The following is a 24,054-nucleotide window of genomic DNA, read 5'->3' on the forward strand; positions in this document are numbered from 1 at the left end:
GGGAGTGCTATGATCTGAATGTTTGTGTCCCCTGAAAATTCATATATTGAAATCCCAACTCCCAAGATGATGGTAGTAGGAAATGACACTTTTGGGAGGTAGTTAGGTAATGAGGATGGAGCCCTCATTAATAGGATCAGTGCCCTTATAAAAAGAGGCCTCAGAGAACTGCCTCACCATTTTCACCATACCAAGGCATAGGAAGAAGGCAGCATCTATGACCCAGACACTGAATCTGCTGGTGCCTTGATCTTGAACTTCTCAGGCTCCAGAGTCACGTGAAATAAATTTCTGTTGTTTAAACCACTCAGTTTATGATATTTTTGTAACAGCAGCCTAAATTGACTAAGACAGGGAGGCAGGAAGACTAGAAGTAGAAGAGCTCTTGGTTGATGACAGAATATTGGGGGGGGGCAGCCTTTAGGCAATGGGCAGTCAAAGGACACAGTCATTATTGTTAGAGAAAGGGATAGAGAAGAAGAGACCTTTCGTTCATAGAGTTGAGGCATCAGAGGCTGGGTGAACAAAGCTTTTTCAAGTTCCACATTTATAGTTGTGTTTCTATTTAAGGTATTTCATGAGGTTTTTTAATGTCAGAATTAATAGCAAACCTCTAAAACAAAGAATACTTTTAAAAACTGTTTTATACATGGCTACACAGCATGCCAATCCTTTGGCTTCCAAGGCATAGCTAAGCTCCACCACTGACCCTTAGGCCAAAGATGTCATTGACGCAGATCCTCAAGGATAGGGCTCAACCCTCAAACAGTGGCCATTCTGAATTTTCCTGGATTGACACATCAGTGTAAGCCATGGATTTGAAACCACTTCAATCCCAGGCCTATCCCTTTGTCTTTTAAAAGTTCTGACATAGTGAAGCAGATGCTATCTAAAAGGTTTTCAGCAACTTGGAGAAAGATGGCTTAAAAGTAAAAGTCAGTTTTCATTTCAGATACAGATAATGAGGATCAAAATGTCTTACCTATTTTAAGAGAGAACAGTTGGATTTAACTCATAACATGTCAAATTCTGTATTTTTTTTCACTGAAAGAAAAAAAAAAATTGGCCAGGAATAAAACTTTAGTGGCTTGTTCATAGATAAGGTGCTCCATCTTTATCTGAAGTAGAGTAAAAAAGTTTTTCCACACAAAGTGAATAATGACTAGACATACTCTTTTTGAATGGCCATCTTTAGAAATTAGCAAAGTTTGAGATATCAAGAGGAAAAGAATCAAGTGTTTCTTTAAGAATAAATTGAGTTTTATAAACAGGTCATTGTCCTACCAATTTCCAGTGTTCTTAAAGTCCTGCTGCTGTTTCTTTCCTGGCATATTGGGAAGAAACCCAGGGCTTGTTTCCTTTTTCTCTTTGGTTCTCTAGACTCAACATGTCCAGGCCTGTTCAGTGATATACCTGTGGGAAGGGAAAAATGTCTTCTTCAAAGGAGTCAATTATTTTGTGGCTACAAATTTGGGTGTTATGGGTAGATATTAGCTGATTTCTTATAAAATTTGGAAACTTGTTGGAAATTCCCACCAGTATGCTAATTTACAGGAAGTTGACATCTCTGAAAATCTGTGCCCTGCTCCTCCCCCACCCCCCAAAAACACGCTATTACAACCATATAACATGATCCTATCCATACTATGTGATATATTATGGTTTAAGTTTTAAAGACGGGGATAATTTCATTATACTTAGTGCTAAGATGTCAGTTTAGGTATGATCATACAGTAAAGAAATACATATTCTTTCCGTGTTCTTATTCACTTGGAAATCCTTATTTTTTTAAAATCAACACAAACAAATAAAAAATAAGCCTGTATTCCATTTGACTTGGCTGGGTGCAGTGCTTTCACCTGTAATCTCAAAGCTTTGGGAAGCCAATGCGGGAGGATTGCTTGAGGCCAGGATTTCAAGTCCAACCTGGGCAACAAAGTGAGACCCAACTTTAGAAAGAAAAATAATTTAAAAATTGGACTTACTATCTTTGTTTTCATTGTAAATTGTCTTGCTAATGACCTAGTAGAGAAAGTCAAATGAGGAATAGAATTACTAACCTGCTTGTGGTAGTGTCAATGTACTGATTTACTTTTCCTTTTTTTCAATCTGTTTATCTCTCTGCACATGGTGGCTGGGGATGAAACCTTAGAGATTTGTTCACAAATAAGCCATCCTGATGGTTGGGGAGGATACGCACCTGTCTATCCATTTATCTAAAATGTATCAGTGTTTGGATGGAAACAGAGATGAATAAGATGAAATACCTAACCTCATGAAGTTCCTGAGAAGTTAAGAGTTAGGAAATCATGTCTTATGTGCTAATGATGCAGCCATGTATGAAATGCAGTAGGTTCAATGGGAATCGAGTAGGAGACAAAAGGCAGAGGGAAATGATGAGAGTTTGAACCAGGGTACTAGCAGTGGTGAAGAAGACAGAGAGGCACATTAAAGTGCTTTTTGGGGGAGAAGATCCCAGAAGCTTAGAGAGTTTGGTTTTGAGTCCTGGAACTACAACTTTATAGCTTACTAGTTGGGTTATTCATAAAAGGCAAGTTTTAAATTCTCTGAATCTCAGTTTTCTCGTTTGTAAACTGGGATTGTTGTACCTAAATCATAGAGCTTCTGTGTGCATTAAACGAGTTAATTTGTGAAAATTTCTCAGCATCTGGTGTTTCAAACATAGTCATTCAATCCACATTGGTTATTATAATTACTATCAGTACTGGGTGAGCAGTCACCCAGTGTAGTTGAAAATACAAGGAGTTTTAGGTCAGATCGAATTTCATTTCAATCCCATACTGCCTTGTACTCTCTGTCTGACTTGGGTCAAGTTATTGGGTATCTCTGAGACTCAGCTTTATCCCCTGTGAAGTGAGAATTATATCCACTAATTTGTGGGACACTTTTTAATGAAATGAATCAAAGTATAAAAATAATATGGCCCCACATCAAAATCCAATAAATAACTGCTATTATTGGGAGTTGAGAGAGAAGGAGATATTTAGGATGATGCTTTTATATTTGTAAGATGAGTAGTAGCTGGATAGTCATGATACACAGAGTATGAAGGAAAAATAGGCTTGTTTAAAGGAAAAAAGTGAATTTTATTTTAATCATAGATAGATATATCTGGTCCTTCTGCTAGGTAGTTGGAGATACAGACATGGTTATCAGAAAAGATTCAGGCCTGGAGTTTTAGCTTTGTGTATTGGCAGCCTATATATTGTATTTGATTTCATGGATATGGATTGGGTTTTCCATAGACAGGTAAAGGATTCAAATTTAGTATCCTGGAGAAGACTAGCCTTTAAGGAGATAATAGAGAAGAAGAAAGGAGGAATGAAGGAAAGCCAGGCAAGAGGGTTAATACGCGTGATGAGACACGTGAGAGTTGCATTCATGAAGACTTACAGTGGCCAAATGTCAAAGGGGAGAAAACTGAAGACAGTGTTCATTAGATTTGGCCATATAGAGGTCACCTGGCGACTTTCACCTTAGCAGTTTCTATGGAACACTGTGGGTGAGAAGCAGGGGAATGAGAAGAGAAAGGGAGCAGAAAGATGAGGATGCGGGCGGTAGGGGCCAAATTCAAATATAACTCCTAACAAGGTATCCCATCAATGCATGTATGTGGCTAGGACCGACTGGACATTCTAGGAATATAGGAAGTTTGTGCATGTTGTTGGTGCAGCGCATGGCGATATCAAGGGAACTGGACTTAGCACATGGAAGAACATGTGGTTCATTGCAAGCACTCAATCAATATTAACTCCTGTTACTACTTCCATCATTGTTATTAACTATACACTCTACTGTCTCTCATGTGTACTCCGAGCTACTCCAGGGAACAAGTGGCTATACAGATTGACAATGGGTAGGAAAAATAAAGAAACTGGCCAAATTATCCATATATAGACCTTAAATTAGAGCAATTTGCTTGTTTTGCAATTTGCTGCTAATAACAACATTCTCTCTCTTTCCATACCCATCCTAAAGGCTGCATTCATGTTTCCTAAAATGTCTACATCTGTCTTTATGCTCCCAGAAGGGTCATTGTCAGTATTTTCAACCAGGTTTAACACATACAAAAATCTTAGTATACATCTTTAAAGGTGGTCCTCAAGTAACTGTTTTCATTCCTTCCACCTCAGGCCCCTAGTTTTAAGGGTCTCGCTATAGTAGACATAAGCCCCCATACACACAAACATACCCCATTTGTATGCTTATAACAAATAATATGTTTACAGTTTTAAAAATCATATAAATACGCTAAGGATATGGACACTTTGAGATGTTGTTAACGAAAGTGGGAATTACTCTAACCAACCTTCTTCAGGAAATGTACATTTTCTTTCACCTGGGCAATCCCAATTTGGGAAATACATCCTACAGTTTGGAAAGCCATTAAATGCAAAGCTAAGGCTGGGCGCGGTGGCTCACTCTTGTAATCCCAGCACTTTAGGAGGCCGAGGCGGGTGGATCACGAGGTTAGGAGATCGAGACCACTGTGAAACCCCGTCTCTACTAAAAATATAAAAAATTAGCCGGGCGCGGTGGCGGGCGCCTGTAGTCCCAGCTACTCAGAGAGGCTGAGGCAGGAGAATGGCGTGACTCCGGGAGGCGGAGCTTGCAGTGAGCCGAGATCGCGCCACTGCACTCCAGCCTGGGTGCCTGGGTGACACAGCAAGATTCCGTCTCAAAAAAAAAAAAAAAAAAAAAAAAGCAAAGCTATAGTCAGTGATATTTCCTGTATTATTGTTTATAGTGGCACTAGAAACAGCGTGAATATCTCTTATTAGAGAGAAGCTTGATTAAACTATAGAACTCTAAAATATAGAATATAATGACCAGAGAGATATCCATGATATGTTATTAAGAACAAATCAAGCAAAAGATTCATAGGTATAAAATGATCCCATGTTTGAAGTACAATAATATACTTTATTTACACATGTGTATATCTTTGTGTGAACGTATGTACTTATTTTGGATATAATTTTTTGGATCATAGAGAACAAGGTAGAAGAATATATACCAAATTGTTAACATTGGTTAATCAGAGTTGATGGAGTAGAAATGGGGTAGAGTGAGATTGTTAACCTTTTCTTCAGTATTCTTCTGCTTAATTATTAAAACAAGCTTGCATTCTTTTTAAATTAAAAATAAACCCTATAAGTAAAAAGAAAAATAGAGCTTTTACTACCATCTAATGAAATTACAAACCATCTATTGGAAACAAGTAATTTAAGGGACACAATGAGAAATGAAATGGTAATTCTCTAGAGTTGGAGGAATAAACTTAACTTTGGAGGTCAAAGAAGCCAGCAGTAATTGGTCTCTATTAGGAGATTTGAGGAACCTATCTTGCTGTCTTTAAATGCAGCCACTCCTAGAGAGGCTCTTCTATACACATGTGCTTTTAAATTTGATTACTATGAGGTGAAGTATTAGGAAGCTCACATTTGCAGGGATTAGTTTAGTAATTTTAGTGCTCATTAACCACCCAAATGCACGAGACTTGAAGGAAGAGCATTCAGATAGTTTAAATGTTGATGGGGCAGTAGTCATGGAAAAGGGGCATTGGAAATGTTCCCAGTTTACGGCAAGGCTCTGTTCTGGTGGAATTCTTCTTTAGGGGGTGGACCGAAGAAGGTATTGGAAGGTCATGACAGCTCTCAGCAAAGGACAGGGGAAAGAATGGAAAAGAATAATAGAGATCTCAAAACTTCAAAAACTTAAGTGAGATCATCCAGCTTAGGGAACGAGAATTCATGGAAAGGAAGAAGAGAGAGGGTAACAGTAGAGGAAAGGGAAGTTGGTACTGTTTGTGCTTGGGCAGCCAAATCAGTGAGAAACTATAGACAGGTGATAGATGAGCGGGGAAGAAGATGAATTCCAGGAGACAGGAGAAAGATAAAGGGACGTGGGAGGCCATCCAAAACAAAAAGGCCCAATTTGAAGCTTGCCTGGTATTGGCTTGCTTGTATTTAGTCTCTTCCACCAACTAAGTGAATTCCTATGGGCAACTTATAAAGTGAGAAATTATAAATTCACATCTTGCATTTACAGAATCATCCTTCATAACCAAGATGTCTTAAGAATCAAAAAGGTTTATTTATCTGGTGTGTGCATTATGGCTTCCAATGATATGCAGTATATAATACATATAACATAAAATATGTGTTAATTAAACTGTTTATGTTATCAGTAAGGCTACCAGTCAACACTAGGCTATTATTAGTTAAGTTTTTGGGGAGTCAAAAGTTATATATGGATTTTCAACCGCACAAGGGGTTGACATCCCTAACCTGCTGCATTGTTCAAGGGTCAAGTGTATTTGGATCTCTGCCTCTGAGATGTTTCATTCTTCTTTGCCCAAATAGGGCTGCTTCTGTGAAGGAAAAGAAATACTGCTCACCAAAAATTCATAGAAAAAATAAGGCTGGGTATAGTGGCTCTCATCTGTAATTCCAGCACTTCGGGAGGCTGAGGCGGGTGGATTGCATGAGACCAAGAGGCTAGGATGGGCAACATATAAGATCCCATCTCTAAAAAAAAATTAAATTAAATTAAAAAATAGCCAGATGTGGTGGTGCTTGCCTATATAGTCCCAGTTACTCAGGAGACTGAGGCAAGAGCACTGCTTGAGCTTTGCAGTTTGAGGCTGCAGTGAGCTATGACTGCACTACTACACTCTAGCCTGGGCAACAGAGGAAGACTCTGTTTCTTAAAAAAATAGGAAACATATAAGGGTCACAGTGTTGTAAGAAGGATGAAAGAACAACAGAAGGACAGGAAAAACTTAGTTTTGATTTAAGATGGCACAAAATAGCTTTAACATCTTACATTAAGTCATTTAACTTCTTTCAGTCTTAGTTATATCATTATGATTTCTGTGCTCTTACGTGACACACAATTTCATTAGACAAGAATTCTTTTGAAATTGATGAACACGGCCAGAATTGGAGGGAGCAATGGGAAATGAAGATCCAGACTTCAAAGTCATAGAAGATTAGTAGCAAAGAGTTAAAAGTTCGAACTGACCTAGGCTCAAATTCTGGCTTTACAATATACAAGCAAATGACATTGGGAAAGTTTCTCTGTGCCCATTTCCTCATAAATTAAACTGAAGGTAATAACAGGTACCTAGACTGCAAATGTAGTGAATGTTAAATGTGATAATATGTGCTAATTGCTTAATGATGCCTGGTAACCAGGAAGGGCTCAAAATGAGGTAGAAAATACAGTGGAATATATATATTCATATAAGAGACACAATTTTCTTTTTACTTTTTTTAAGTTATATTTTTCCCCCAGATGGGGACAAAACAGGTTTTGAGCATGTTGGCAGAAAAAACACAAGTAAATATGGTAGTGATTTAGCAAGACACAGTAGACACAGCATTTCACAGCAGGAAGGAAGGAAGACACAAGAATTGAGCAAGCAAAAGAGGAATATTATTCAGACATGGAACTTGTCAGTGAAATGGCTAAAAATACTGTGGGTTAGTCAAAGAAATTGAGTTGTTCTGTGGGCTAGAAACCCTATGATTTATAAAACACAGCACATCATCTGTCAATGGCTGTTCTCTATATAACCTATGGTCTCTCTATTTCCAGAATTACCCTGATTTTCTAGCCTCATTGGGGCTACTGATTGAGCTTTGTGAATGTTTTTCTGTGAGCATCCTGAGTGAAGAATCACTTAGACTACATTGTCACTGCTTCCCCAAACTCAAAATTATGTTCAGGGTTGACAACATCTGTACTTTTGTAGCCCTCTCATCGGTTGACATTTTATCAAACTCTCATGGGTAGACAAAATCCTCCATCTGCATGCAGTGTTTAAGTCAATGTGAGAAAATGAAGGTTTCAGAAAGGAGCAACAGTGTACCTGAAGACAAAACTCTGGACATGTTTTATATTCATTCAGGGCCATCATGTTTTCTTAGGACTGTCAGGGATAGCTTCACAGTCATGACTGTAATCTCTGTACCTAGCCCACAAACACTCCATTCTTTTAAAATGGTCAATTTGCTTTAAAAGTTACTAGCCTTTTGCCTCCTTCTACTGTGTGCCAAACACTATGTCAGGTGCCATGGCTGCAACAATAAATAAGACATGGTCTCTACACTTATGGAGCACACAGTTTCAACACATAACATATTGCCATGTCGCAAGTTTTTTTTTTTTTTTTTTTTTTTTTTGAGACGGAGTCTCGCTCTGTCGCCCAGGCTGGAGTGCAGTGGCGCAATCTCGGCTCACTGCAAGCTCCGCCTCCCGGGTTCACGCCATTCTCCTGCCTCAGCCTCCGAGTAGCTGGGACTACAGGCGCCCGCCACCACGCCCGGCTAATTTTTTGTATTTTTAGTAGAGACGGGGTTTCACTGTAGTCTCGATCTCCTGACCTTGTGATCCGCCCGCCTCGGCCTCCCAAAGTGCTGGGATTACAAGCGAGAGCCACCGCGCCCGGCCGCCATGTCCCAAGTTTTTTTATCAAGTACATGAAATCAGCCAAATTAGATAATCAACCAATACTTATGAATTGCTTTTTATGTGCTAAAATAGACCATGATCCCTGGCCATGGTGGCAGTCCAGCAGTGAGGCACAGGAAGTGGTGTTTAGAAGGAAAGAGTGACCTAATGATGACAAGTTGAGATGATGGAGACAAATCCCTACCTTCCAGAAGGAAGGTAGATGATGGGGGAGAAAGAAGTGGAAGAGGAATGATTCTATGCTGTAATGGTTATAAGCACTGGTACAACTGGGCAGAATGGAGGAGGTAGGCATGTAGAAGAAACCCATTGGAAAGATACACATTGTGTCAATGAGAAGCAGGTGGAGAATGTCTGGAAAAGTTTGGAAACTTTATTGGAATATTGGAAGAAGAGATTGGTTACCAAAGTGGAGTCAGATCTCTTTCTCCCATTTCAATGACTATTTTTTAATTTGCAATTAATTGGGTAGGCCATGTGTTTTTTATTTTTTTTTTTTTCTGATTTTGCCTTATTCTCCTGGTAAAGTTTTGGTTAAAGTTAGTTGTTAGCATGAGTCACATCATGAAGAAGTGGCACAAAAGCATGCAAAACTTGTCTAGGCTCAAAAAATATCACAGACAAATTCTATTCAAAGTGGTGGTTTTCATGGTCACATTATTCTATAATCATTTACTGTCTTAGACTAGTGGGTCTGGTCTTCCACCTTGACTTCATGTACTCTCATTCCACACAAACACTCATAGGCAGAGAGTGGAGGTGGCCTCATTTCAGGTCCTAGGAGTGTCCTGTATGAGCCATCCCATGTGGATACACACAGAGGAGTTGGGAGGAGATGAAAGTCCCGCCTTTTTTGGTAAAAGGCACATTTGATCTTTCACAACTACTGCAGAGGACAAGGCAGGTTTCCTGGAAGAAGCACATGGGAGGGAAAAGGAAAATTAGAAGGCTTCATCTGAGAAGTTGAGGCTAAGCTTGAATTCCTAATTGCCAGAGGTCGTTTCCAAGAAGCATGTCTGTCTGTGGTGTACCAGCTTTCAGCTGGGTGGCTCCTAGATCATGTCTCTTTCGTCAACCAGGCTGATGGCACCAGCACTAGTAGCTTCCTTCCAGGAATGCATTGCCCATCCTCTCTGGTTTTCTGTTGAGTTGGCCTGGCCCTGCTTAACAGAAAAATAATTGGTATTCTTTCCTCCTGTGTTGGGCAGAAATTTCCTTTTGAGCCATCCCTTACAACAGGGCCAGCCCTCTGCAAAATTATGCAGTAGACAGTTTGCTTTTTTTTTTTTTAAGTACAATTTCCATTTTATTTTTCTCCAGGGAATAGTCTGTCTTCAGTCTTTAAGAACTCAGCTCCTTACACGGGCTTTGGTGGGGGACGTGGGGCAGCACCCGCAGGTCTAAATCGGGGTGGGGGTGTTCGGTCCTTGCGGGCTTCATGAGATCAATTCCTGACTACTTTGCTGTGAATTGCACAACTCACACAGTAATGTAGCTTCACATATAGCTTGGGAAGCACATAGGCATCGAAGACGCTTGCTTCAGAAATGTCCCTGACTGCTGCGGCCTCCACTATGTTTCAAATGACGAATTTCTTAATGGCCTTGTCCTTGGGCATGCATCGGGCACAGTTAGTGCAGCGAATAGGCTGCACGTGGCCGCGGCCCTTTTTGGCATGACCGTTGTTCCTTCTTTTCTTTGTCATCTTGGAGGTACGGACCGGAGAGAGGAGTGACAGTTTTCTTTTAAGCATTTTTTTTTTCTTTTTTCTGGTGACCATCAGCCACGTTAGCCTTCTCCCATTGGCCCAAATTTTCAGGACCATTGTGTTTTCTTAGGACAGTCGGGGATAGCTTCACAGTCATGACTATGGTACCTGTATCCAGCTCACAAACACTCCTTCCTTTTAAAATTGTCAATTTGTTTTAAAAGTTACCAGTTTTTTGCCTCATTCTACCATGTGCCAAACACTATGCCAGGTGCCATGGCTACAACAACAAATAAGACATGGTCTGTACACTTATGAACACACAGTTCCATGAGACAAATAGGCAAGAGTATTCAGTATCACAACAAAGCTCCAATGGCATGAGACAGCATAAAACGTTGGAAGAAATGTCACTATGGCATAGCATGGATAGCCCCTAAAGACAGAAGATTGTTCTGGAAAGGCCATTAAGGAAGCATCCTGTAAGGATAGGGATATGTGTAAGCCTTATTCCGAGGGCTGTGGGGGACCCCAAAGAAAGATATTCAAGAAGATGATGACAACAGATTTGCAGGTTAGCAAATTGTCTCTTTAAAGCATAGTCAGGAGACAAGACCACTTAGTTCATATCAGAAATCCAGATGAGGAATTGGATGGCCCAGGATGAAGTAGTGGTAGTGTGGATAGAGAGGAGAGGACAGATTTGAGAGATATTTAGGAAACAGACATTGCCTGTATTGGTAATTTCTTATGCCAAAGCTTGGGGAGATGGTGAAAGAGATAGAGGAGTCTAGGATGGCTCTAAGGATTATGTCGAAGGTGAGGGCATGGTGATGTCTTCCCAGAAACATGGAATGCACTAAATGGAATTGATTGAAGCCTGTTATTTTGATGGTAGTGGGTATAGATAGGGATCAAACTCCCAAATTTATTAATCACTTCATATATTACTTTCTTATCAAAATGGCATCAAATTGATTTCATTAAGTTAAAATGTCTCTTTTTTATACCATTAAAGAATTTAGATAATGCTGGCAGTTTTAGATACCATGAAAAATCAGTTAAAGAAATGTTCTTTCATTGGCTGGGTGCTTGGGTGGAGCAGAGTGTGGAGCTGCCTGGAAGAATTTGCATAATCTGGTCTCTGGCCATTAGGTTTAGATGTGACCCTCACCCTCCCTGCACACTTAATTTTTCTCTCACTTTTTTTCTCCAATTTCTTTCCCCTCCAGACTTAAATCTGTTATTTTATTCCTTCCTATTCCAGCATTGCCAAACTCTCCTCTTCGTACCATGTGCTCTGGCTACAGCACAACCTCCCAGCTTTGTGTATTTGTAAAATAAAAGGAAATGAATGGGCACTTCTTTTTCATGGAGGCAGGATTCAGAGAGAATCAACATTGCTACCACAGAAGACATTTGGGGTAACAGGTGGCTGCTGAACCAAATAAGGATTCTCATAGCCCTGCTATTTCCCAGGCAGATAAGCTCAATAGTGTTTGACAGAGCTAGGGAAACAGGACACTTGGGAAATAAAAAAGCTTTTTATATGTTAAAAAAAATCTTTGTGTTCCCTGGTTCTTTCATTTCTGTCAAAGCAACCCTTAAATACTCATTTTTCTTTCCCTCCTATTTCTTGATCTGTAGGTAGCAGGTAAAAGCCTGAATTCCCAAATATCCTACTCCTACAAAAGTTATATATATTTTATATATATATTTCCCTCAGGGGGTCTTTTGAAATGCCTAAAATAATTTATTTGCTTATACAATTGGAAAAAGCTGGTTTTAGAACCAGGCAAATTGAGTAGGAGACTTACTTCTAATGGCACTAAAACCTTCTAAAATAAATTCTGAGAAAATTGCCTTCATTCGGGAGGTAAACTAAAAGACGTCTATATCACCACCACCCGAGGAAATTCCCCAGGCCCTTGACCTTCCCTGAAATTCCTGTTGTGGCAGCTCCTGCGTCTCTGATTCTGGCAGCTGCCTGATTCTTGAATTGTTCTTTGCTCAATTAAACTCTGTTAATTTGTCTAATGTTTTCCTTCTTGCAGAAGATGTCAGAGTGGGATTTGCGGTAGACCCCCAGTAGCCCCCAGGAACACCAAGTGAGATGCCTGCCAGGCCCACTGTGTCCACTGCCCTCTGGTAGCACCTGAGGATCATGGGTAAGTTCTCTGATTCCAAAGCTGCATGGATTTGTATTTTGAGCTTTCCAAGTTTGAGCAAATTTTGGATCTAAACTGGGTTCAGCAGTCATGACAGAAATTGGACTGGGTCCATGATTGTATTGGATCTGATCGTTAACTAGATTGGATCCATTTAGAGGCCTCAGATGCCTGACTGGATCAAACAGAAACTGGAAGTAAATGGCAATACTGCAAGGGCTGGGAACTCTGGCTTTAGGAAATTCACCGGATTTTTGTGCTCTATCCTCTTTTTACCTTTTTTTCTAATGTGCTTAGGTAGGGAAAATCATTGGTTAAGTTGATCAAGGGTATCTGAGGGTCAAAGTCCAGATTCAACATAAAAATGAGACCCCTTAATTTCTGAAGAACTGAATACTCCACCTTCTGGCTATGCCTACATTTACGTGTATAAATATTAGGCCCTGGAAGCAGCAAACACTTAGAAAAATGGCAAAATCTTACTAACGGTAACTTTAAGCTATGGTAGAACATTCCCAGTGAATAACACTGTACTTTAAGCAGTGCATTTAAAAGTGAGGGCTAATGAATTAGACTCACTCTAGGATGTGAGGGAAAAGACATAGCAATAGACTCTTCTCAGGCATTAAAGAAGGAATAGCAATGAATGTGAATAGAAAAATCTTCAATAAACAATGTGGAACCAGAAATCTTGCAAGTTTTGTAGCTTAAATATAACAGCGAGACAAATACTTTCACCATTCATATGATCAGATATCTAGCTGCCTAGTGCCCTTCATCATGTGGTGGGAAGAGCATATCCACTTGTTATGCAATGGACCTAGGAAGTGGTTTCAGATTGGTTTTGGCATCTTTGAGACGGTTTTGGATAAGATTCTGTTATGAAAGCTAAACACAAGTTATGATTGCATGCTATAAGAACAGCCTGAATTCGTTGGCTGTTCAATTCCCTAAACCCACACTGAAATCCTGCAGGGCAATTGATGTCAGAGACAATTTAGAAAGAAAAGGATAAGCGTTAGCTACTGAAAACTATGGAAATGGCTTTGGGTCTCAATTCTGCTGATGAGCAACACAATTGCTATGATAACTGACAATGCTCAGTTCAGCTTGGCGGAGACACAGACCTTGGATGACTTTATCCAAGTAACATGCCAGGAACCGCCCCCCGCCACCAAAAAACATCAAATGACATAATAGGGGGTAAGCATAGGAGAGATCACAAGAACCTTACTCCAAAGGTGTTAAAAGTCGGGAGAGATGTCCTGTTTGCCCACTCCAATTTTCTAACTGAGACTGAAAACCAGTGAATTCATCAAATGTTTTATAAAATAATAAAATTCAGTAACCAATAATAGCTGGCAATTGAGTTGGAGAAAGAAGAGGGCATATTCATTTAAAAGAAAATTTTGTAGAAATTCTTTGTTCTTCTTCAATTTTATCAAAATTACCACCACAATAAAATAATAAGACTGGTTTTCTTAAAAGCAATGACTACCTATTTTCAACTTTGTATTCTCAGCACCTAGGACAGTTTCTGGCATAGAATAGTTGATCAATAAATGTCTGTGAGTGGAATGATATGTGATCAAATGGCTACATTTATACACAGACACCCAGGTATCACATTCACAATATTCACATGATAATACCTACACTAATATAAACTTTGTCTACTCATTATTTATGACCAAAAATCAGCAAAGTTTTTCTGTAAGAGTCCAGATATCAAATATCTTAAGCACCTCAGGATAAAAGACAAAATTGAGAATATTATGTAGGTGATTATATAGCAAATATGTAGCAAAAAAAGATTTTTATTGATGGAATTCAAAATATAATAATGATCACATACACATTTCTGTAACGGAAAGATAAGAATGGAACTCTTTGGGGGGAAAACATTTTATTTAATCTGGGTTTAAACTGATCAAAAATGTTTTTGCAAATGTTACCTGTTAATGCTGAATTGTAATGAGATTTTAGTTATTTCATTTAGAATTTTAATTTTATATAAGTTTTGCATGTCATGCAATACTATTTAACATTTAACATTTTTCTCCCATTTATAGCTGTAAAAGTAATTCTTACCTCTCAGGCCATGTAAATACAGGTGACAGACTGAATTTATTTCATTGGCTGCATTTTGCTAATCCCTCATCTATAACTACTTGGTTATGAAAAGCATTTGATTGGTTTATTGATTGATTGATTTTTGAACCTGTCATGTAAGTAAATGGAATTAGGAATGTTGTATATAATTACACTATTTGCAATATCTCACGTACCAGAAAAGTCCCCACATTTGAGAATTTGCTTTGTTTTTAAAACAATGCTTTCATGTGGGAACTGGTCTGAGAGCCACTAAAAAAAAAAAATCATCTTGGTAACCGATTGATTAGCCTTATAGCTTTGCCCCTAAACTGAGTATGATTCTTAGCAAGATTGGGTAGAGGACAAGAATTTCACAAGAACTTTCTCTCCCTGGGATAAAAATACAATGACAAGGACAGAATCCTAAGGAACTGCGAAGTTCACTGGATGACCAAATTTGAAGCTATTTTTTCACGTTGTCCTTTGGTCGGAAATACTTGAAATGCTTCTGTGTGTTGTCAGCCTTGTTCCCCACTGTCACTTCCAGGCTGTCTCTCTTCCTTCCTCCCTCAAAACCCCAGATTCTTTGATGTGCGTGTCATAGACTTCATTATCCATTACCCTTCCTTGTTGTTTTCATATCTCTCCCTCCAAATGTCTTCTCCTCATTCATTATGTTCTCATCACCTGGATTCACCTATGCCACTGTCAATCACTGCATAGGATGGTGCTTCAGGATGGAGAATCTGGAAGCAGACTGATTTGATTAAAAGCATGTCTGTGTCACTTACTAGCTATGCTCTGTAGCTTAAATTACGAAATGGGTATAACAATAGTACCTACCTGTAAGGACACTGTGATAATTAAATGAGATTTTAAAAAAAGATAAGTGCTTAGAACAGTTCCTGTTATAGAGTGAATACTTAACATATTCAGCAACTTCACCATTTAAAAATAAAGTAATAAATACATGATATAAATGCAAATAGTACTAACTGGGAACACTTACTGAATGCTTACGCTATGCTAGGCACTGTCAAAAGCATTTTACATAATGAACATTTTTAGATTTCACAACAACCCTATGAATTGGTTTATATTATTATCCTCCTTTTTAAGATGAAGAATCCAAGAACTATAGATGTGAACTACTTTATCCAAGGTTAACAGCAAATAAGTGATGAATCCAAGAAGTGAATAGTCCATCCCACTTCCTGGTGTCCCAACTATTTTTAGCTTCAACTATCTTTTTCTGCATTCTAGTTCAGCCATTTTGCCATCATCAATAGTTATAGCACCTTCAACATTTTAATTCCAACCCTCTTCTCTGACCATCTTCTGCACACCTTCAATTTTTTAGTGACTTCCTTTTATATTCCCCAAACAAACATTCTTTGACCTCATTCAAACTTTAAACCCATTGACCTGACTCCTTTTCACCATCTGTCACCTCTATTCAGTTCTTACATCTCTTTCCCCTATGCAGCCTAAATTTTTCATGGGCTAGTACTGTAACACGCTTTTAAAAGCACCCTTAACTCCTTTTCTTCATCTTCCCTCCATTATACTGTTTATCTGGCAAAACCCCAAACTCACCCAACCAAATTATCCACTCCTTCTGTGCCAATGCTATAACAGTAAAAATATTGCTAAAAATCTCAATGTTACTAAGCTTCCTCATAATATTTCTCAAGAAAATGCACTTCCTTTCTCTCTGAGATTCTCACATGTTCTCCTCTCTCCTCAAATTTCAAACATCTCTATCTTCCTACTCTCTTTTCATAACACTGAAGCTCACTTTATAAAGAAAAGAAATATAATTGCATAAGAACTATCATTTTTTCCTACTAACAGTTCAATCAATCTTTCAGCATTTGTATTCAACTACTGACTTATCCCTTCTATTAAAAGGTTGTACATACTTCTGTTGCAAAGAGAAAACTCTTTATCAGTAACTTAAATCCTTTCCATGTCATTTTCACCAGGAGTTGGATCCTGTGATATTCACATTTCCTATATCATTTTCTTTCCCTTTTCAGGATTATTCATATTGGCCTAGAAATAGGCCACAATATCACCTATCTTAAAAATAAAATTAAAACTAACTCAAACTTCTTTGACCCTATATTCTTCTCTGGAAACTATTGGATGTATCTTTTTTCCATTTACATCAATATCCCTTAAAATATAGTTTGTGTGTACTGTCTTTATTTCCTCATCTAATTTCTCTTCATGTTTGCTTTAATAGAATTTTAAATCTTACACTTTACTGAAATTGTCTTTATAAAACTGTACATAGATGCTGTTGGTTATTTATCCCAAAGATATTTTCACTCCCTTTCTTTTATTCTTCCTTCTCCTCTTGCTCTCCTCCTCCCTCTTCTTTTTCATTTTTGTTTTCTTCCACCCCTTCTTTTAGGTGAGACTTTATAATACTTGGACTTTTCTTCCATGTGATAAGTAAACATAGCCAACCCCCTTCTCAGTCCTGGGGTATAAATTGTAATTGATCATAGCCGAACAGGGTAATTTTTCTTGCCAATCACTTGCCAACTTCAGTTGAAGAATAATCTAGGCCAGTGAGTATTGAGTGAAAGTCTGCTGGGGCACTTCTGGATACTATCTAATAAAGAGACAAGGATGGAAGAAAATGTCCTTTGTGGGGGATGTGATCATGCCTTCTGAACAATCCTGAGGGAAAGTGACTGTGACAGGTGTGCAAGAAGTACCATGAAGAAGAACGTGTTTCTGACTGATCATTCTGGAAAACTCTCATGTTAGTCACGCTAGGAGATTAATGGAATTTGGAATTGATGAGTAATAAGAAAAGAGATTAGCAAGGCTGAGGCAGTCAGGGTTTCTTAAAGAGTTTCAACTAGTTGGTCTCCAGGTGCTTATTTAAATAATCGTGGTCACTTTTCAAACAATGCTTTTGATTGCTACTCTCAAAGCAGCATTCTTTTTTTGTTGTTGTTGTTATTTGACATATGCCAGAGTTGGTAGGACACAGAAAATGAGGAAAATGATCGAAAATAAAGTAAAAATTAGGAGTCAGCTGTTCTATAAGTGAGGAATATAAACATATAATCACTCTTTCTATCCCTGTAAGAGGAGAATAAAGCAAGTCATGAAGTTAGTTTCAATGCAGTATAGGAAATCATCATGTTTTTTATTAATAAACTTTTTTTAGAGCTGTTGTAGTTCACAGCAAAATTAAGCAGAAAGTACAGAGAGTTCCTATATTCCTTCTTTCTCCCACACATACACAACCATTCAGTTGTGTATGTTTTTCATGATTTCATAGCTCATTTCTTTTTAGTGCTGAATAATATTCTATTGTCTGGATGTACCACAGTATCTACTCACCTATTGAAGGAAATTTTCATTGCTTCCAAATTTTGTCAATTATGAGAAAAAGTGTTATAAACATCTATGTGCAGGTTTTTGTGTAGACACACATTTTAAAATTCATTTGGGCAAGTGCCAAGGCATGTGATTGCTGGATTGTATGATAAGAGTTAGTTTTGTAATAACCTGACAAGCTTTCTTCCAAGATGGCTGTACCATTTTGCATTCCAACCAATAACTAATGAGAGTTCCTATTGCTCCACATCCTTGCCAGCATTTGGTATGGTAAGTGTTTTGGATTTTGGCAACTATAAGAGGTGTGTAGTGGTATATTGTTTTTATTCAAATTGTCAATTCCCTAATGACATATGATATCAAACATCTTTTCCTACATTTACTTGCCGTCTGTACATATTCCTTAGTGAGGTGGCTCTTTAGGGCTTTTGCTAATTTTTAAATTGGGTTCATTTTCTCATTGTGGAGTTTTAAGAGTTATTTGTATGTTTGGACAGAGGTCCTTTATTAGACGTGTCTTTTGCTATGTTTTCTCTTGGTCTGTGTCTTGTCTTCCCATTCTCTTGACATTGTCTTTCCAATTCCTGTATTTTAAATTGAAAATGTAACAATTTATTTTTATGCACTTGCATTGACATACCTCAGGTTTAAAGGCATCTCAAAGCCATTTGTAAACTTCATCATTGCTCCATCATCTGACTGATTCTCTGGATAATAAGTGTCTTTGGGCCAACCAATCCAGACAGTCAATCCAGATGGTCCCTCAGGTATTACAATGTCTTTCATTCAATATATTTGCCAAAATTAGAGCAAGTAAAAATATGCTTGTGTTGAAGGAAAGCTAGCCCTAAATGAGGTCAAAAAAGACTAAGTTCTAACACCTGTCTTTTTAATCTATATTAACATGATACAACTATGAAATGAATCAACTTTATCTCCTCCTGCTCAACAAAGAGAAATACAAGTGCCCTTCTTTATACTGATAACCTTGTCATATTGTCTAAGCATAAACTTAGGAAGCAGTATGGGTCTTTCGGCATTATTACTTCTGTAAAGAACAACTCAGCATAAAATTCTGCAAAACAAAAAATCATTGTATTTGGTGGACATTCAATCTTAAATATCCTCAGGCAACAATTCAATTTATTATGTCTTTTGTAGGGATTCAGTCACTTTCAGCACACAGTGGATTTATTCAGGGATGCATTTTACTCTTAATTCATTTTGATGGCTTCTTGGGATCTAGTTTTTAAAATGAGATGTTTGCTAGCTTTATGTTTTATATATTGATGTTCTTTTATAGATGAGACAGACAGCTGGCCACACACACATGCACCTGCGTACATACACATGCACGTGCACACACATGCAGCTATAAGATAAAACTTAAACAAGACTAAATCTTTGTGTTTTATGTTGTGTGGTGCTGAATGTGGGGTTTCAGATAAGTGCACATGAAAAGATCAAAGCTCTGTTCTGAGAAACAAAGTGCTAACTTTACCTTTAGGCCTCCCTGCTGCTCTACCTGTACTAACTATTGTAATTAATTTGTAATGCATGGCATCTTTCCATTTTTGCCTCAGCTGCTAGGAAACCAAATACTACTCACTACCTGAAATAGGAATTGATTTTTTTACTTTACCCTAGCCTCTGTACAAGCCTCACTTGCCTTTGGGCCTATTGAATAATTTTGTCTCATATATTCATGTGTTTGAATGCATTTTTGCTTCGTTGTAAACACACAACAGCTTTTAATCAGTAGCTCAAGGTGCCTCATAGAAGAACTATTGTTTCATTTATTAAAACAACATGTAAAAAAAAATCACACGTTCATTTCCCGAAATATGGAGTGAATTTCTTCAAGCCTTGGAAGAAATTTACATTTACATGTAATAAAGCTCCTCAGACTGGTAAATTCTCTGAGATGATCATAACAGACCTGTTAAGTCGAACTCAGAAGAGGTTTCTATTTTGAGAGAATACTGCTTTTGGCTGCCAGGAGAGCCTTCTGTAGACATCTTTTTGAAAATGGGGTAACTCATATGAATTCATCATGGCCAGAAGAAATAAAGATTCTTACTGTGTTATGTAGGTGCTTTACTGGAAGGATGGTAAGTCTGCCTTAATATTGCTTGCAAAAATTATTTATGGTTGGCACTCTTAATGTGTTTAAAAAGTCTCTTTTCACATTTAGTTAAATGTTTCTGTCTTGCTTTTTCTAATTTATTTGAAATCTACCTTTGAAATCCTCAAAATAAGGTTGTTGTTGGACAGGCCTCTATCTGAAATCCAGGAACTATTTCTCATTTTGGCACTAGTTAGAACCCACATCATGTATATTAATATAGTATTCTTGTTCTAAAGTACGTTTTGTTTCTCAGTTGTGGCTGGGGCATTTATTAACATTCTTAAAGCAATAAATCATCCTTTTTATTGGAGTAAGTTAATTGTGTCTTATAATGAAGAGCTCTAAACTTAATTTGTCAAATTTATGTTTGTACACAGGCCACCCCACTGAAAGGAGATCAGTTTAAGGAGGAATATCTTTTCAAAGAACTATGTCGAATGAGCTCTTTAAAAATCTTTCCTCACTAATTGCATTTTAAACAACTTAATTTTGTAAATGTTATTTTTGCTGGAGGTATGCAAAATCTTTCTACGAATATTCCCACATCTACTTCATATGCCATTTTCTATTGGTTAGAATGCCCATCTTACTGACATCACTCTTTCTTAGATAAAAAAATACATAGTCATCAGCTTGTTTTATTACTTCCCATTAGAATGACCTCTCTGTGCCTCTCAGCCTGGATAAATCTTCTGCTCCCTTTCAACCCAGCTAAAATCTCACCATCTTGCAGCTTTACCTAATTACCCCTTATCATTTTGGCAGAACATTGTGTACATCATGGAGGTTCCAGTAGGGCATGTAATGTGTGCCTTAACGGGGGTCAGTACAGGAAAATATTTCCTGGATGTCAAAATTTTGTCCAGCAATAAGAATTACTTAATTTATTATTTGTCTTAGTCAAAATTACAGGCACTGGGATGAGTTTTCTTTGTTTCTTTTTGCAACAACCCCAGTGTGTTATTGCAGGGGATGTTTTCTTTTGCCTTTCCTGAAGCCATTTACCCTTATTCATGTAATGGCATGTAATTCCTTCTAGTCCTGCCTCTAGGTGTGGATATATAACTGCCCAGAGTAAATGAGGTTCATTTCCCAAGTAGAATTTTTGGTAAGGAGAAGTCTTTATTCCACTGAACTTGGACTGTGAGTATTTTATCCTTTAGTTCTTGAAGCCATCATGATGGGAAAACATGCTTGAAAATTAAGCCATTTTAGAAAATAACAGACTTATGGAACATATCACTTCCTGACAACATTGCGTACCTGAATCCAGTTGTGCCAAAAGCTAGAGGCTCCTAAGTTTTTCAGGCACTTAACTAATATATTTCTTTTATTTTAATTAGTTAATTTGCTTGTTCTGCTTAAGCAATTTTGGGTTAATTTTTTCATATTTGTAATTGAAAGAGCTCGAAATATATATAATTATATATATACTGTATACATAATTATTAGTCCTAATTCTATAGGTGGGGAAATAAAACTGAGAGGTTTAGAAAACTGCAATGTTAATAACAAATGAAACTAGAATCAGACATATCTACTTACAGGGTCCATTTTCTCTCTGCTCTGTCATACTGCAATACAAGTTTTTGGTATGTTTTGGCTTCTATGCTGATGCTTTGGCTTCTCCAAAAATTTTTATTTATTTATTTTTTGGTAGATTAAGTCTATGACTTGTAGTTTGATCATTTTCTGCTAGTATTTTGGAGGAAGAGAATGTGAGGGACACAGAAACATTTGTATTCTGATTTCTTATAATAGAAGCTCCATTAATTCTTCTTGAGTTTTCCAGTGATTAACATTCATCCTCTGTGGTCTTCCTCAAGGCTTACAGAACCTTAGTGGACATCAAAGTCATTCTTGTTCACGGAGAGACCTTGTTAGGCTTCGAGTCTGTGCTACTTCAGCGTCCCATATTTGCAATGCCTATCTCCATCAATTTGGGTTATTTTCAGAAACACAAACAAGGGTTGAGTTAGACTGTCATGAGGACAACTATAATGGGAATATTGGAAAAATTATGATTACTCTTAGGCTGGGTAAGAGACAAGGTTGCATGGAACATCTGAATTTTGTCCCTGGAATTGTCATTGCATTTCTGGGTGGCCTTGGACAAAATTATTTTTTGAAGTTTTGCCAAAAGGAAGGTAATAGGGGTAGGAGAGGAATGAGTGAACAGCTCCAGGTGAATACATTCATTCTTTACAATGTTAAGGCTCTGTATTCCCATTATTCCAGAAATCACTGTGAACTCACAAGTCAGATCTCAGAGAAAGTCTTTTGAAATTTCAAAAATAGACCTTTTAACTTATAGCTAGAAGAATAAAAGCAAAGATAAAAACCAAGCTAGCAGAAAAACAGTCTGGTATACACATAAAGGCAGGTGGACCATTCTGGTCAGTCTGTCATTTACTAAGACCTAATTAGCTAGGCTGTCTTGGTGGCATTTTCAGAAAGGAAACCAGAATCCTTTGCCTGTAAATGTCTCCATTAGCTCAGTGTGTGTTTTCGTTGGCCTTTAGAAAACGCTCTAGGTCTATTATGGTTTTGTTGATGGCTGACAGTGTTCTTGGCGCTGAGTGCGATATAGAAGAAGGCACAGGATCCGCCCAAGGCACTTGCAACCTAAGTTAGTAAAACAAATAACTCGCTAGTATTCCTGACCTTGCGGGAAATTGAGTTTAAATATCAGTGGCGCTAGATTCCAGAATATTTCTATTTGTGTTCCTTTGGGATGGGCCAGAATGACATTGGCGGAGCGACTGCATTGCTTGGTATGCTTTCTTTCTTCCATTTTTAGCGTGTTAGACTTTCTTCCATTTCCAGGGCTTTTTCCATGGCTAAGTTAACCACAGATGTTTTCTCTCAGCATCCCTTGTTTTGTTGTAATATTTGCCCTCACTTTAGCTCACTAGAGTCTAATTTCACCTATCTCTACCTACTTAAGGTGATAGAAAAAAATTCACCCAGATAAACCCTAAATATTTTTTAAAATGTGGGGACAAATGTTTGTTCTTATATATAATTGTATGAACATCATGGTATTTTAAATAAAATCATGTATCTTCAATGTGAAGACCAACGTAGGCAGGGGTTGAAAAATTGTGCAATATTCTCTGCACATGTAGTTTGTTTTTTTCTATGTTGGCAGAAAAGGAAAAATATTACACCTCAACCTCTCTGATCACACTTTTGGGAAGGGTGGGTAAAGTTGAGAAGGTGGTCGAGGAGATGCCAGATCACCAGTGTGTTAGGCTGTTTTGGCGTTGCTGTAAAGAAATTCCTGGGGCTGGGTAATTTATAAAGAAAAGAGGTTTAACTGGCTCATGGGCTCATGGTTCTGCAGGCTGTACAGTGAGTGTGGTGCCAGCATCTGCTTCTGGTGAGGGTCTCAGGAAGCTTCCAATCATGGCAGAAGGCAAAGGGGAAGCAGACACGTCACGTGGCAAGAGGGAGCAAGAAAGCAAGGGCAGGGAGGTCTCAGACTTTTAAACAATCAAATCTCACATGAACTGAGCGAGAATTCACTTAACACTAAGGGGATTGTGCTAAACCATTCATAAGGGATCCACCCTCATGATCCAACATCTCCCACTAGGCCCCACTGCCGGCACTGGGAATCGCATTTCAACATGACATTTGGAAAGGACAAACATCCAAACCATATCAGTTGGTGAGACAGAACCTGGAAAAGGGAGGCAAGAAACACACAGTTTGAAAGCCCATTTTCATGGCTGGGTCTGGGCTATTGCCAGTGGAAGCCTGTAGGAGAAAGAATAAATAGAGCCATGTAAAAGTTCAGCAAATTGTTGATCTTGCCTCTAGTCAATACACAGCTCCTGCTTTTATAAGCACTTAGAACTATGCAAGGTTTGATATATAAAGCTAATTGAAATTGGCTGATACAGACTAATCTACATCAATGAAAACAAATGAAAGTTTACTGCATGTGGCAGTGTGGATGAATCTTACAATCATATGTTGAATAAAGAATGTGAGACTACAAGAGATTAGAGACTGATTAATTCCATTTAAATAAAGTTCAAAAGCAGTCTAACTAGCCTGTGGTGTTAGAACTCTGATAATGTTACCCT

General features: G+C 38.0%; 1 protein-coding gene and 1 pseudogene across 1 annotated transcript in view; one reads left to right on the forward strand and one right to left on the reverse strand.

The window, feature by feature from the left end:
• COLEC10 (collectin subfamily member 10) overlaps positions 1 to 24,054 on the forward strand; it is a 507,785-nt gene that overhangs the window by 131,709 nt on the left and 352,022 nt on the right. Inside the window, exon 3 of the transcript XR_008659071.2 lies at positions 12,262 to 12,375. The gene's annotated coding sequence lies outside the window, so the exon portion shown is untranslated. The remainder of the gene's footprint in view (positions 1 to 12,261; positions 12,376 to 24,054) is intronic.
• LOC129486747 (small ribosomal subunit protein eS26-like) lies at positions 9,785 to 10,204 on the reverse strand (annotated as a pseudogene).

The sequence above is a fragment of the Symphalangus syndactylus genome, chromosome 7 (genome assembly GCF_028878055.3).
Source record: "Symphalangus syndactylus isolate Jambi chromosome 7, NHGRI_mSymSyn1-v2.1_pri, whole genome shotgun sequence".
NCBI classification, from domain to species: domain Eukaryota; kingdom Metazoa; phylum Chordata; class Mammalia; order Primates; family Hylobatidae; genus Symphalangus; species Symphalangus syndactylus.